The following is a 12,686-nucleotide window of genomic DNA, read 5'->3' as shown; positions in this document are numbered from 1 at the left end:
CCTCTATCCCAGCCAAAACCAGCACAAATGGGAATAGGAACAGATGAGGCTATGAACATCAGGCTATGATGAAGATCACCAGCAATGACAGAGTCAAAAGTGAAATTTTGATTTGTTTACTTGAGAGGAAAAGATGTGAAGAGGCATGGAAGAAGGACGTTGAATAACAAGAGGTTAGAGAAGATGGAAGGGTGGATGTTCCTTCACAATACAAGCGAATGTGCAAATGATAAAAAAAATTAAAATTAAGAAATGCATGAAAAGTTATGTAGACATATGTAAAATGATTTTCACTGTCTTCAATTTAAGTCAGAAACTTAGAATGCTTTCAGAAGAATTTTTACAAAAGTTAGGAAAAGATGTTAGAAGTCAGTAATACAGGTCCTAAGCCATCCATTAACTGATGACAATGGAGACATGTTTTCCATTCATCTGGATCCTTTCTTCCTGAATTCAGCATTGCTGTCAAGAAAGTGGTTAGATATTTTAAACTAATTTTTAATGCTGGCTCAGAAAGTGAAGTGCTAATAAAACCAGGAAACCTCAAGCTAGGTTTATGAAACCCTCTTAGTTGAGAGTAGAGTGAATCAGAATTTGATATTATTAATTACCTTAAGATATGATATTACAGTAATTTTGGGGCATCTTCAGAGTAAAATTTGCCTTCACTGATAGCATGCTGGTATTTTCATCAAAGTTTCATGAAGGAGCTACAGGGAAGTGAAAATATGTGTAGTGCTGTCATGGCTATAGTTTGGTCCCATTCACAGGAGCTCTCTGTGTGTATGTGTGTGGGTTTGCATTTAGAAAGAAGAACTTTTCTTTAATGATTAAATCTTATGTAATCATTTTACTGCTTTTGGTGGAAGTAGACTTTTACAAACTGTTTCTTTTTACCCAAGAAATTTGCTGCTTTGTAGCGTTCATGGGTTTTTACTTCAAGCTCAGCATAAGAAACGTTTTAAGCATGAAAAAAAAGTATCTCTAAAACCAGACGACTCTGTTTTAAAAAAAAGTCTTCCCTCTCATGTGTTCAACCCATGCTATGACCAACATAAATTAGAAACAATCATAATTCTGTTCCCTTGGCTATATCTTTTGGATACCCTCCAACAAAAAATACATTAGCACAAAAATGTTCTTGTCCTTAATTAATTTATAGCTTAGAGCAGAATACCATAAATAACAGTTGAACTTCAGCTGCAAAGGTTTTAAATCCATGGATAAAATATTTTATAAAAATTGTAATAAAGCTTAAACAGTTCTAGATGACAAGTAGAACTAATTATCAATAATCTTAGGAATGTTGGTGGTGGACAACTGAATGTAAAATATTTTTATTTTGTAATATATTTGGGTTCTATTGAATTTATTGTCATTGTGGGAGAGAAAATTATTTAAAGTTTTATCCCTACCCTGAACAAATACACTTACTAAACTGAACTATTTGGTTAGAGTTGTTGGTTTGGTTTGATTTGGTTTGTTTTTAAATAGCTTGAAACATATAAAGTATGCTGGCATATCTTGTTTTGAAGCATACGTGACTGAAGTGTACAGAATCTGCATGAGATGTTATAGCTTTATATGGCAGCACAAGACTGGAAAGGATCTAATGGGTAATCAAATATATTGTTATAATATTGCAGGAATCATGTTTTATAATCCTCTTCATGCACTTACCAAGTTCCACTGTGAGTGCATTTAGGAGTTTTTTGCTGCTGTTTCTCCAGCTGGAATATTGTTCCCAAATCTCATTGTGCCATGTGAGAGCCTGTTTTTGGTTTCTCACATCAGTTGAATTCTGGCCAATCTATGCCATTGGGTTCCTCTGCCAACACTGTCATTTAGTTGAAATGGCTCTCCCATCTATCTCCCCAATGTTTGCCTCTGTGATATATTTATACACAGCAACTGGATCCCTTAACAGCCATCATTTTGCCAAGTTAAACAAGCCAAGCTCTTCATTCTGTCTTCTCATATGATAGGCTCTCCATTACCCTGATCATTGCAGAAGTCCATCTTTGTACCTGGACAAGTCTGAGGTAATGTGCTACAAATGACAAAGTACAACAGTCTTGCATAATAGCACAATAAAAGAAACCATAGCGAACGGAGTAATAATTTCAGGCTTGCAAGGATGTGCTGTGCCAAATATTTAGGAGGTTAAGTAAAGGGTTTGGATCTTCTGAGGGGATCTTCATTAGAAATAATGTGGGTCCCCCCCCCCCAAGTTGTTGATTGAAATTGCAGTATGAAAGGGTTATAGGGTTCCAATCAAAAGCTGGGAAATCAATGAAAATTTTTTTTGGTTGAGACCTTCAGCCACCATTGTATGCAGTTCATTAGATTTCTGACAATGATAATTGAAGAAATGGGTCTGGCATCTTGAAAGTTTGTTTGGCAAAGTTTTAAAATTATTTGCTGGGAAAATTCATATGAACACTGTACAATATGTGGTGAACCTTTCCTGGAGAAGGCACAATTGTATTCACATGTTGCCCTTTAGAAATCTCAATTACAGAGTTCAGATGGTTGGAATTACCCTGGAATTACCTCTGCAGAGTGCTCCTGTTGGTGTGAGCCAATGGAAAGCAGAAGAGAATGTGGGTACAACTGATCCCACCACTTCCTAGGACCACAGAGAAAGGAGGTTTGGTCAAATCCAGTATCCCCTGGTCTCTTGTGCCACAGCTTCTTGGAGAACTCCATGACACTCTTGTCTGCCAGCTATTAAGACTGTGACAGCAATCTTTTTTTGGCTGTTTTACTTGTAATCCTTACTGTTTAATCAAGTTTCAAGGGGAGCTTCAGAGAGAAACTTTTCCCCAGTCATTCTGAGCCTGACATCCCAGTGCTTGGCATCAGGATCACTGCAGAACAGGATGTCTCTGTAAGTGTAAAGGAGAGATACTGGGGGAGCATTTGTTTCTACAGTCCTTTTCTCAGGAATAAACAGGCTGATTTCCATTTTTCTGCCCTGTTGCAGAAGGCAAAAATGAGCTTTTGTAATATACTGTAGGAAAAGGGAAGCACAAATTTAACTACTACATGCACATATGAAGATCAATGAAATTGAAAAACTTTGAAAATACTTGAACAAGAGCAAGGAGAATCCCAACTGTGAATACAAGCAGTTAAGTAGATATTTAAAGAAATACATGTCAGGGTACTGCAGGAGTGGCTGCTTTCTGAGGACCGGGGATGGCAATCCCCTGGGGAACAGAGACCTGAGGGGGACAGCTGAGGACAACCCCAGGCCTTGGCATCAGGCACATTCCTGGAGACAGGAGGAGCCCAGGATGGGCTGTGGGCCCAGCATGGTGGCCTCCACGGATGGGCAGGGCAGGGTTGGGCTGTGTGGGGTTGTGTGGCAATCCTGGGACTGGGGCTGGTGGCCCCAGGGGGACTGATGTGGGGTCCTGGGTACTAGGGGCACTGATAATAAATTAAATAGAACTGTAATTGTAACAAACACTTATGATGATAACAGTGATGGTCAAAGGGTTGATTTGATAGTGGAAGCCGTCACACACCTCCTGCCCCCGTGGTGGGCTGTGGGTCATGGGAAGGAGGTGCCCCTTCCTGCCTCCCAAAGCCTTGTCCAGTGGTGCTGGTGGGGTGTAGGGTGCTTGACAAAATCAGCTTCATTTTGTGTCCATTCTGACTAAATGTGCACAGCCAGACCTTCTCAGTAGCCCACCAGACTGTCTGCCCAGGACTTGCCCTTTGTTGTACGATCCCCAGTGTAGCTGCTGGGGCTTGGAGCTTGGAGTGAAAAGCAGCTTTGAGAGCTCTTTGCTTTCCCTGGCTTTTCCTTTGAAAGTCCTGGGAATGGCGGCTTGTAGGTCAATGGGAATATGGGGACTTTCACTGACCCCTTTCATTAGGGCTTCTTGGCAAACCTGCCAAAGAAAACTTCGGCTTTCTGCTGCATTTGGTTTCCTGATCCATGCTTCACTGGGGGAGAGGGAGCATGCGTATGTGAACGAGGAAAGATGAGAGGCTTTCTCCAAAACTAATCTACAGAGAACCAATAGCTTCTTCTCCTCTGCTGAGAGTAACAAAGAAAAAATTATTCTGTTTAGTGCAAATGATAAAACTCTCAACAGCCGGGATGGAAAAGGCAGCCCTGTTATCGTAGCCCTGCTACGTTTAAGTTGCTCGTGAGGGAAAGTCTGCAACCAAAGCTTTGTCTTTCATTAACCTAACGGGGGTTAAGGAGCATTTTGATGCACCTGTGTGAAGTCTGTGAGTGAAGTATCAACTGTATTCAGCTCAGCAGCAAAATCTCATAGGCTTTTTAATACAACACAATGTTGTATAATGGGAAATCTTTTAACTACTACAGTGATATTCACCTTGACTCTTGCTCACTATATTTACTGTGTAATCACTTAATTAAAATGAAGAAGACATGTATAGGCATAAATATTATCTTGAGATATTTTAATGATTAATGAAGAAAAAGTTTTCCAAAGAGTATACCATGTCTACCTTATCCTGTTGTTTGGTCAAGTATCAGAGGATGAAAATTACTTAAGTTCTATCTGTGTTCCAGGATGTCTCTTCTTGGGAAGATATAGGTGTCATTACTACACTTGTAAAATGACTTTAAAACAGTACATAAAGGAAGGAAAGTATTCTTAAGAGCCTATTTTTAAACAATGTCTTCTGTGAACAAGGTTTCTGCAAATCATGAATAATGCCACTTTTGTTGGCTTACAGAACATCAGATTTCAATCTCATTTAGGGTGATGAAAATCCAGAGTAACATCTTTAAACTCTGAAGAGTAAAAGCAAATGAGGTCATAATTTGACCCTCTAAGCCTTGGTCCACCTTTTTTGTATCTTAATAACTAATATGTGCTTGTTGACAGCAAACTCTTCTTTGTTTCTTACATTGTGTGAATTGCATTGCAAATTCAGCTCTTCATTACAAAAAAATGACTGATTTTCTTTTTTAAGTTTAGATACTTTTAAAGACAGTGGTCTTGATCCTTCCTCCATTCAAATTAATGAAAAAAACTCTCACTGAATTTTTTTTGAAGGACAAACCTTTCACAGGCCAAAGAATTAATTGCTGTAAATCCCATGTGCCTCATACAAGTTATCTCTATTCTGCTTCTTGTGGATTGTCATGAGAGATGTGATTCAGGGCTTGTGGTTATAGCAGTGTGATAACCTGAATTCTTGCACATGTAGGAAATGTTTTCTGCTATTCATAAATAAATAAATAGGTAATTGCTCAATCTTTTCCAAGAAGTAGCTGCTGCTCAAGATTGAAGTTCTCCAAGCAAATTTTCTAGAAAATGAAAATACTTATCAGTAACATAACCTAAAGCTAAGTTTTCCTTAATATGTATGCACCAATTACAGCTGGTTAAGATTTCATTACTCTATCTCTCCCTATATTGCCCATAATCTAATAGGTCTTGTTCTTTGCACTCAGAGCAAGGAAAAAAGATACGAATTCCAAGTTGATACTTACTATTTTGCAAGAATTCACATATAGTTTGTTAAGAAATAATAGGTAAATGGGTCATACACTGCTCTGACTTCTACTGACTTAGTGCAGTAGTTCTGCTCTGTTCCTTGAATGGTAATGTTCCTTGTATGACTATACTGTTATTAGAACTATATAAATTATTTAAATAACAGTCATTTTGTAGAGTTGAACAAAATTGCTACTGTTTTATTTAAAAAGATTGCAGCTTCCCAGAACACCATGATTTCCTTGCCCAGGAAAGGCCTCCATGGTCTCACAGCCCTCAGAATCTCTGTGAGCCCTCCACTGGGCCTGCCTGGACAGCATTGCTCAGACCCACTGGCTCTGGTGTTGCCATGCCAGCTGTGTCTGGAGTGTATTTGACCTGCAGAACTCTGTTTATGCCATGACCATGCTGCTCAGTCAGGAGGGTCACGGCAGAATTCAGGGACTCCACGATTCTGTTTGTTTAGGCAACCCAATCAAATGCATAAGTGAGCTTTTATCAGCATGAGTCCCTGCCTTTGTCCAGTCTGATGGCTCTGATCCCTATATGCCCAGCAACATCCCCAGCTCTCCTGGAGCAAAGCTCCTAGGTCCCTGCACATCCTCTATACCTCCACAGCATTTGGAGCTGTCACCACGTCCCCAGTCTTCCTTTGTTTTGTGGGCTGTGAGAGGAACTGTTCTGCATGTCTTGCTGTGCTGCAGGTTGGCAGCTCAGCCAGCCCGGGAGCCCCGTGCTCCCACTGAGCAGGCAGGACTCTGCAGGCTGCCTGCAGTGTCACTGATACTCTGCTGTCCTGTCACCACGTTGTGGCATTGCCCTGTACATACTCTGCAGAACTGCTCTACTCTGTGAGGAACCCAGCACACCACCTACCAGCTTTTTCCTTCCCTCATTACGGCTGCTTTTTTTGGGATGGAGGGCTTTCTTGGTGTCGATTGCCAAACGACAGCAGAAAGCTGTGACTTGTGGGATGGCTCTTTGGAGGCAAAGGGACTGTGAGGTTTCACCACCTAATTGCTGTACTGTATCATACCTGCAAATCCTCCTGGATTCTTCAGGCCACTGCGCACTGTCATGGCTTTGGAAACACAAGGATAAAGCCAACAGGAGTCTCTAAATAAAAATATAAGTATTTTCAAGCCACTTTAAGTCTGGAAGCTGGCCTGCTGGCTGGCTGGCAGACAAGCAGAATGTGCTGCTTCTCTCTTTGTGCTGGCATGCGGCCCCTGAGCCTTATCTCTTCTCTAGGGAGCAGCAGGGACCCCAGGCAGCCTCGGGTGGGAGCAGCAGAGCGATGGCACAGGGACACCTCCACCCTCGACTCCCTCCTCCCCACTCTGGACCTAGATTCTAGTGAAGCCCCTGCCCTGGGAGCACCCCTCGACACAGGTATTCCTGCACACCAGCACGGGCTGCCCTGCTGACACAGCTCCCAGGTGGAGCCACGCTCCTAAATAAGTAACATTCAGGACATGCTGTTGCAATAGCATGGCTGGAAAGCAATACCTGAGCTTTCTGCAGATGTCAGCTCCAGGAGGTGACCAAAATGACTTATTTCAAACCGAGAACATGTGAACACAAAAACCAAGACTTTTTCAAAGGCTCATCTGAATTGCAGAGCTGTTAAAGCTCTCGGGGACTGTTGACAATTCCCAAGGACATCCTCAATGCACATTATCTTCTCTGAAATTTTTTAGCATAATGAGTTAAAATATGCATCCTGAGTTAAGGACTTAGCGTAACGAGAAACTCTGCAGCAGGCACCACGGAATCCTCTGACCATATTGCATACATTACAATATTCATCTTGGATTTTTTCTGTCTTTTAAAAGCCCCATTGCTTGTATCACATTGGTTATACAGCATACTTTATTTCCAGTTTTAAAGTTCCTCAAGGTGCTAGAACATTGGAACTGTGAACCCAGCTCAGAAACTGGAAGGCAAACACTAAATTATTTTATAAAAATTTCACTGCTTTAAGCCCAATATCATATTTTTAAATGTCTGAGTCATTTGGAAAGCTCAGGACTGTCTGTATTAATTATGGCCCCAGAAGATCTATCCCAACAGTCAGAAAGCAACTCCATTTGTAGTCAAGGATTGCAAACACAATCTTCCTGGAACTGAAAGTTGCACATTGTGCAATTTTTATGGCTTGTATAGCTTTTCTATTTTTAGTTGTTTCAAACCTGCAATACATCATATAATCCTCCTTAAACTGTCATCCATAATGCTAATTGACACTAACTTGGCATAAGTGATGTGCTTTCTTAAATTTATATAGTTACTGTTTTATCTAACAATGTTATACAAACAAAACTTTATTTTTCTCTGATATAAAATTGATGTGAGTATAAGCTGGTAACAATGTGTTTCTAGTTATGGACTTCAAAACAATTAACAAAAAATAATTACTCCCTCTCCCAGTATTTTCTTTCTTTCTTTTAAAAATATGCATGTGTTATAAAGTCCAACAACTGTTCCATTATTTCAGCAAGCCATTTATTTAATATTTGCCTCTATAGACATTTGGAAAAGTTTCTCTGAGGTTTGAAAAAGACTAATATAATGGCTCTTCTCAGCTTTTTTGAATACACAATGAGGAAAACAATTTTCAGGGTTTTTTTCCTTTCTAGAAATGCATCTTCAAAGTATAAGAGATCAGCCAGTGGCAAATATTTACACAGAGCTCCCCAGCCTTGTTCTTGCTTACTTAAATTGTTGTTTGGCTACCTGCAGAAATCCTTGTATGAGCTTGTGTCACACCCTGGCTGAGCAGAGGACAGGGGACTTGCCACACCAGTTCATGACTTTTGTACCATAATCCTAAGTGTCGGGTTCTGCCAATATTTTTATTTTCTAGGCTTTCCTATCTCTTTGATTGTAATCCTTTGTCTTTGACATGTATGCTTATTCAACAAGTCCAAGGTTTGTCGAATCCTTGATGTTTGCTGCTTCCACAGGGTGAATTCTAATTCCTGGAAATCTGGTGCTGCAGCCAAGTCATCCCACAACACTGGGATGTGCTGCTGAGCACTTTTCCATGCAGGCTTTTGGTTTTTCTTGATGGCAAAAAGAAATAACAGTACCAGTAAGTGCAGTCAGAATAAAGATAATTTTTTGCAAGCATGACAGCCACCTCAGGTTGAGCTCGTGGCCATCTGCCAGCTGCACAGAGTATCTCTAAACTCTCTGGCCATTTCATAGCAGGGTGGTTTTGCAAGCCTAGAATTCACTGACAAACTGCTGATTGATTTCTTAATTTTTTGATTTTAAATTTATGTTGGGGTTTTTTTTACAATCAATGGTGTTGTGCAGGATGAATTGAAAAGATGGATAGCATGTTTCTGAATTACAATGTTTCTGAATTTACTTTGATTAAATGAGTTGTAGTTTAATATAGGAGCACAGGGTGTATGTATTCCTCAAATTCCATTTCATTTAGCAGTCTTTCAGGTTTAAAGGTTTAAAGTATTCTTAATTAGTAAAAGTAAGGAAATATTTATTCAACATGGGGACTTCATTCTAACTTTTCTGAAAATCTTGGGAAATATTTTCAGTATATATACAGTGGAGGCTCAGCTGTTTAGTTTGAGCTTGCTTTTTTGGCACAGCTGTGCTTAGCAGTTGGCTGTTGGATGCTCTGGAGATCTGCCCTTTAACTTTCATCCAGGCAGGTCTGAAAAAACCCTCTTACCTCTGCAATACATGCAGTCTGCATGTGGACAAATGCAGATAAGGAAAAGCTCTTATCTGTGGTGTCTGTAGTGAATAATACCACAGCAAGCAGTGGTAGTTAGAGCTCAATTAGACACTTTCACTAGGCATATAAACCTGGGAGAAAAACAGTAAATAAAATGTGAAATGTAAAACAGTAAATGAAATCTTGTTTCTTAAGATAAGTAAGTATAGTGCCTTGAATATGGCAGGAGGTGGATTTGCTTCCTCAAAGGAGGAAAACTGGCTAATCTTCCCTTTCCCAATCACAGCTTGGTCCAGCTTGGTCACAGCAGAGCCAAGACATGACAGAGCTGCCAGCACCAACAGCACCTGGTCCTTGCCAAGGGCCTGGCTCCACCACACAGGAGAAGCAGCTCAAAGTAATTCCTCAGCCACCTAAACTTCCTTGAAGGCAGATGAAAAATATTTATAGAAACAAATAATGAATGCTGAGACACTACATAACTGCAGGGTCAGGCAGGTTTTCACTAAATAAAGAAAACCAGTAATGTACTTATATGCTGCTTTCTTACCTAATCTATCAATAATATGCCATCTGTATATGCACCCCTCTCTCTTTTTTTTTTTTTTTTGATGGTGACCAAAATTACGTGAAATGTCAAATCACTCTTGAAAATTTGTATTCCAAGATCCAGTGATGCCTTAATATTTAGAGACATCCCACCAAGTCCCTTCAGCAACAGAGATCCCCACTGCTTTTCTGTCATTCAGCTCCTCATATGAAATAGGAACTTCAAAATTTTATGATCAATTTTTTTCAGATTTTTCATTAATAAAAATTAGTTTTTGGTGTCACCTTCCCTAACTGAAAGCTAATGTGCCATTCACATTCTTTGGAAAAATCCCTTCACCCAGGAATTTTCTCCTGGGAAGCTGAGAAGCCTCAGAGAAAAGGAAAAGAATTCTTATCTCATTTGCTTCTCCTGTGTTTTGCACATTCCTTTGGAATGTGTTTGGAGGTTGTTTACCCACAGGTGATTGTTTCATTGGATTCTGCTGTGAGTTGTTTTGTCTCATTGGCCAATCAGTGCCAAGCTGTGTCAGGACTCTGGAAAGAGCCAGGAGTTTTCATTATTATCTTTTCAGCATTCTGTAAGTATCCTTTCTGTATTCTTTAGTATAGTTTAGTAGAGTATTCTATAATATAACGTAGTATTATAAAGAGATAAATTAGCCTTCTGAGAACATGGAGTCAGATTCATCATCCCTCCATGCCACAGGAGCGCCTGCAAATACAATAAGCTAACCTAGATCCATTTTCATTGCTCTTTCTTAAATTAGTTGTTTTGTACAATTACAGCCAAATTCTCCCCACTCTTCCTCCTAAGAAAAGAGTTTAGCATGAGAGGTTGTAGCTGGAGTACCAAATGAGCTCATTTCCAAGTTAGAGAGCTCAGTAAGGGTCACTATTGACTCTTTTCAGTGCTTGTTAGAAACACTCTGTCCTCTGCCCCTCTCAGGCAAAAGCATGCCTGCAGCAGAAGTCTGATACCTTGTAGAAAACCCATCCCAACAGCACAAGCCACTTCAATTTGTGACTTCATTAATACAAAGTTGGCAGGTTGGTTATAGCAGGACTGAGAGGGGCAGGCACAGTCCCACAGCCTCTGCCATGTCCTAACACTTGCCACCAAGTGTGGCACTGTGTCAGGTGCTGATAACGAGGTGCCAAATACCTGCTATTGCCTCCCCACCCATCAGCAAAATCGGCCTTTGTGATGATGCATTTCTGGATCCAGCCCCAGTTTATTCACTGATGTGACCAAATTAAGGGTGCAAAGTGAGATTAGGGTTGACTCAGAGGGGCAAAACGGAGACCTCCAGCCATGTCCTCTCACAGGGAGACTGGAACAACACCACCACTGGAACAACCCAGCAACTTTTACCACGGGAAGATAATCAGGGGATGCTTTCCCTGATAAATAGGAGCTATGGTAGGCTTTAGCGGTGGGCTTTAGCAGTGGTCACTGGAACTGCCTGACTGAGGAGGAGGACAGACCTGCAGTCCTAGCATAGCCTCAGAGAGCTCAGACTCCATTTCAGACACTGCAGATTATGGATGAAACCTAAACTTCTACCTAAGTCACACAAGTGAAATACTTAAAGCTGAGCATTATGAATTTATACCAGTGCAGACAACTTTAACATCATGCAGGCTTGTAAAACACCCACTCCATTTGTTGGATATCTTTTTAATATCTTTCCATGGCTCTGAACTGAAATTACTTTCTAAGAAAAGCAGCTGAGAAAGTTTTTCTCTATCCTTCCTAGTGGAAAAAAAAATAAATAAAATTAAACCATCTTAATGAAGTTAAGAAAGGTTAAGAAAGGTTTGGCTAGTTGCAACAAGACAAACACAATTAACTTATATTTTATCCCTGATGAAACTGGATTTTAAAGATGTCACAGACATTAAAGAATCTGGCAACAGGTAATCCTAGTAATGCTAATGCAAGACCAAGCCCATGCAGAAATATTTATTTGCTTCTTCCTTCTCCTTTCCTTCCTTACTCAAAGTAACTATGCTGTATTTTCAGCTTAGCCTGAATTTTTGCTCTGAATTGAAAGGCCAGGTGAAGATTTAAGCAGATTAACATTAAAAGGTTGTTTAAAAAACCCCATCAAAACCAGCTCGACCTGTACATGCAGGATAACTCTTTAACTTCATTCTTTTCAAGTGAAGAAATTGTTGCCTAGGGATTTTGAAATCATAACATTAGAAGAGGCATACAAATATGGTTTCTAAAAATGAAAACCATTAAAGTGGTTGAGGCCATTCTCAATGCCCAGGTGAGGCATCTGCAGGTTTTTGTGCTGCTCTCTGTCAGCATGAGATATTGGTATTATTTAAATCATTTAGGTTGACATTTACTTCTTTACTTTCTTTGCCACAAGTTCTGAAGTCAGTGGAAAGCCTGCAGGATTGCAGGGAAATGATGACAGTCACTGGGCTGGCACTGCCAGCAATGAAGTAAGACTCTCCTTTCCTTTTACCTCTTTGCAAACAGTAATGGCAAGTGAAGGCCAGGGCTTTGCATAATGCAAGGGCCACTCTGGAGCCTCACAGTACTAGTCCCTTTATCAGTGACACAAGCAGAAGAACTCAAAATTTGTGCCACCAAACCCAGCAAAAGCCAGGATAAGCCTGGTGTGAAGTGGGGATATTGTACAACCTCTCTCTGTGCTTCTGCTTCCCTTATCTTCCTGATCCTGCTGAACCTCTCTATCACCAAAATATCCCTCAGTAGCAACTTAAAAATATGCCTCTAGAATAAGTACTAGAGTTCTGCATGCTTTGACCTAACTTGAAAAAATTGGATTATTTTTTCTGTTTTCCCACCACCCACTGCTTATTTTCTCTCTCCAGACTGTGTATTTATGGTGAGTTGCACTTTCCCTTAGCACGGCTGATTAGTTTTCCATGTCCTTTGTTTGTAAGGCTGTGGAAAG

General features: G+C 40.3%; 1 protein-coding gene across 12 annotated transcripts in view; it reads left to right on the top strand.

Moving 5' to 3' along the window:
• Positions 1–12,686, top strand: part of FILIP1 (filamin A interacting protein 1) — a 101,945-nt gene that overhangs the window by 21,290 nt on the left and 67,969 nt on the right. Inside the window, exon 2 of one of the 12 annotated variants that reach the window (XM_064412442.1) lies at positions 6,744–6,884. The exons of the other annotated variants lie outside the window; for them this stretch is intronic. The gene's annotated coding sequence lies outside the window, so the exon portion shown is untranslated. The remainder of the gene's footprint in view (positions 1–6,743; positions 6,885–12,686) is intronic. 12 annotated transcript variants of the gene reach the window in all.

This window comes from Passer domesticus, chromosome 3 (genome assembly GCF_036417665.1).
Source record: "Passer domesticus isolate bPasDom1 chromosome 3, bPasDom1.hap1, whole genome shotgun sequence".
NCBI classification, from domain to species: domain Eukaryota; kingdom Metazoa; phylum Chordata; class Aves; order Passeriformes; family Passeridae; genus Passer; species Passer domesticus.
Note: the sequence above shows the minus strand (reverse complement) of the source record. Positions and strands in the feature narration are given on the sequence as shown.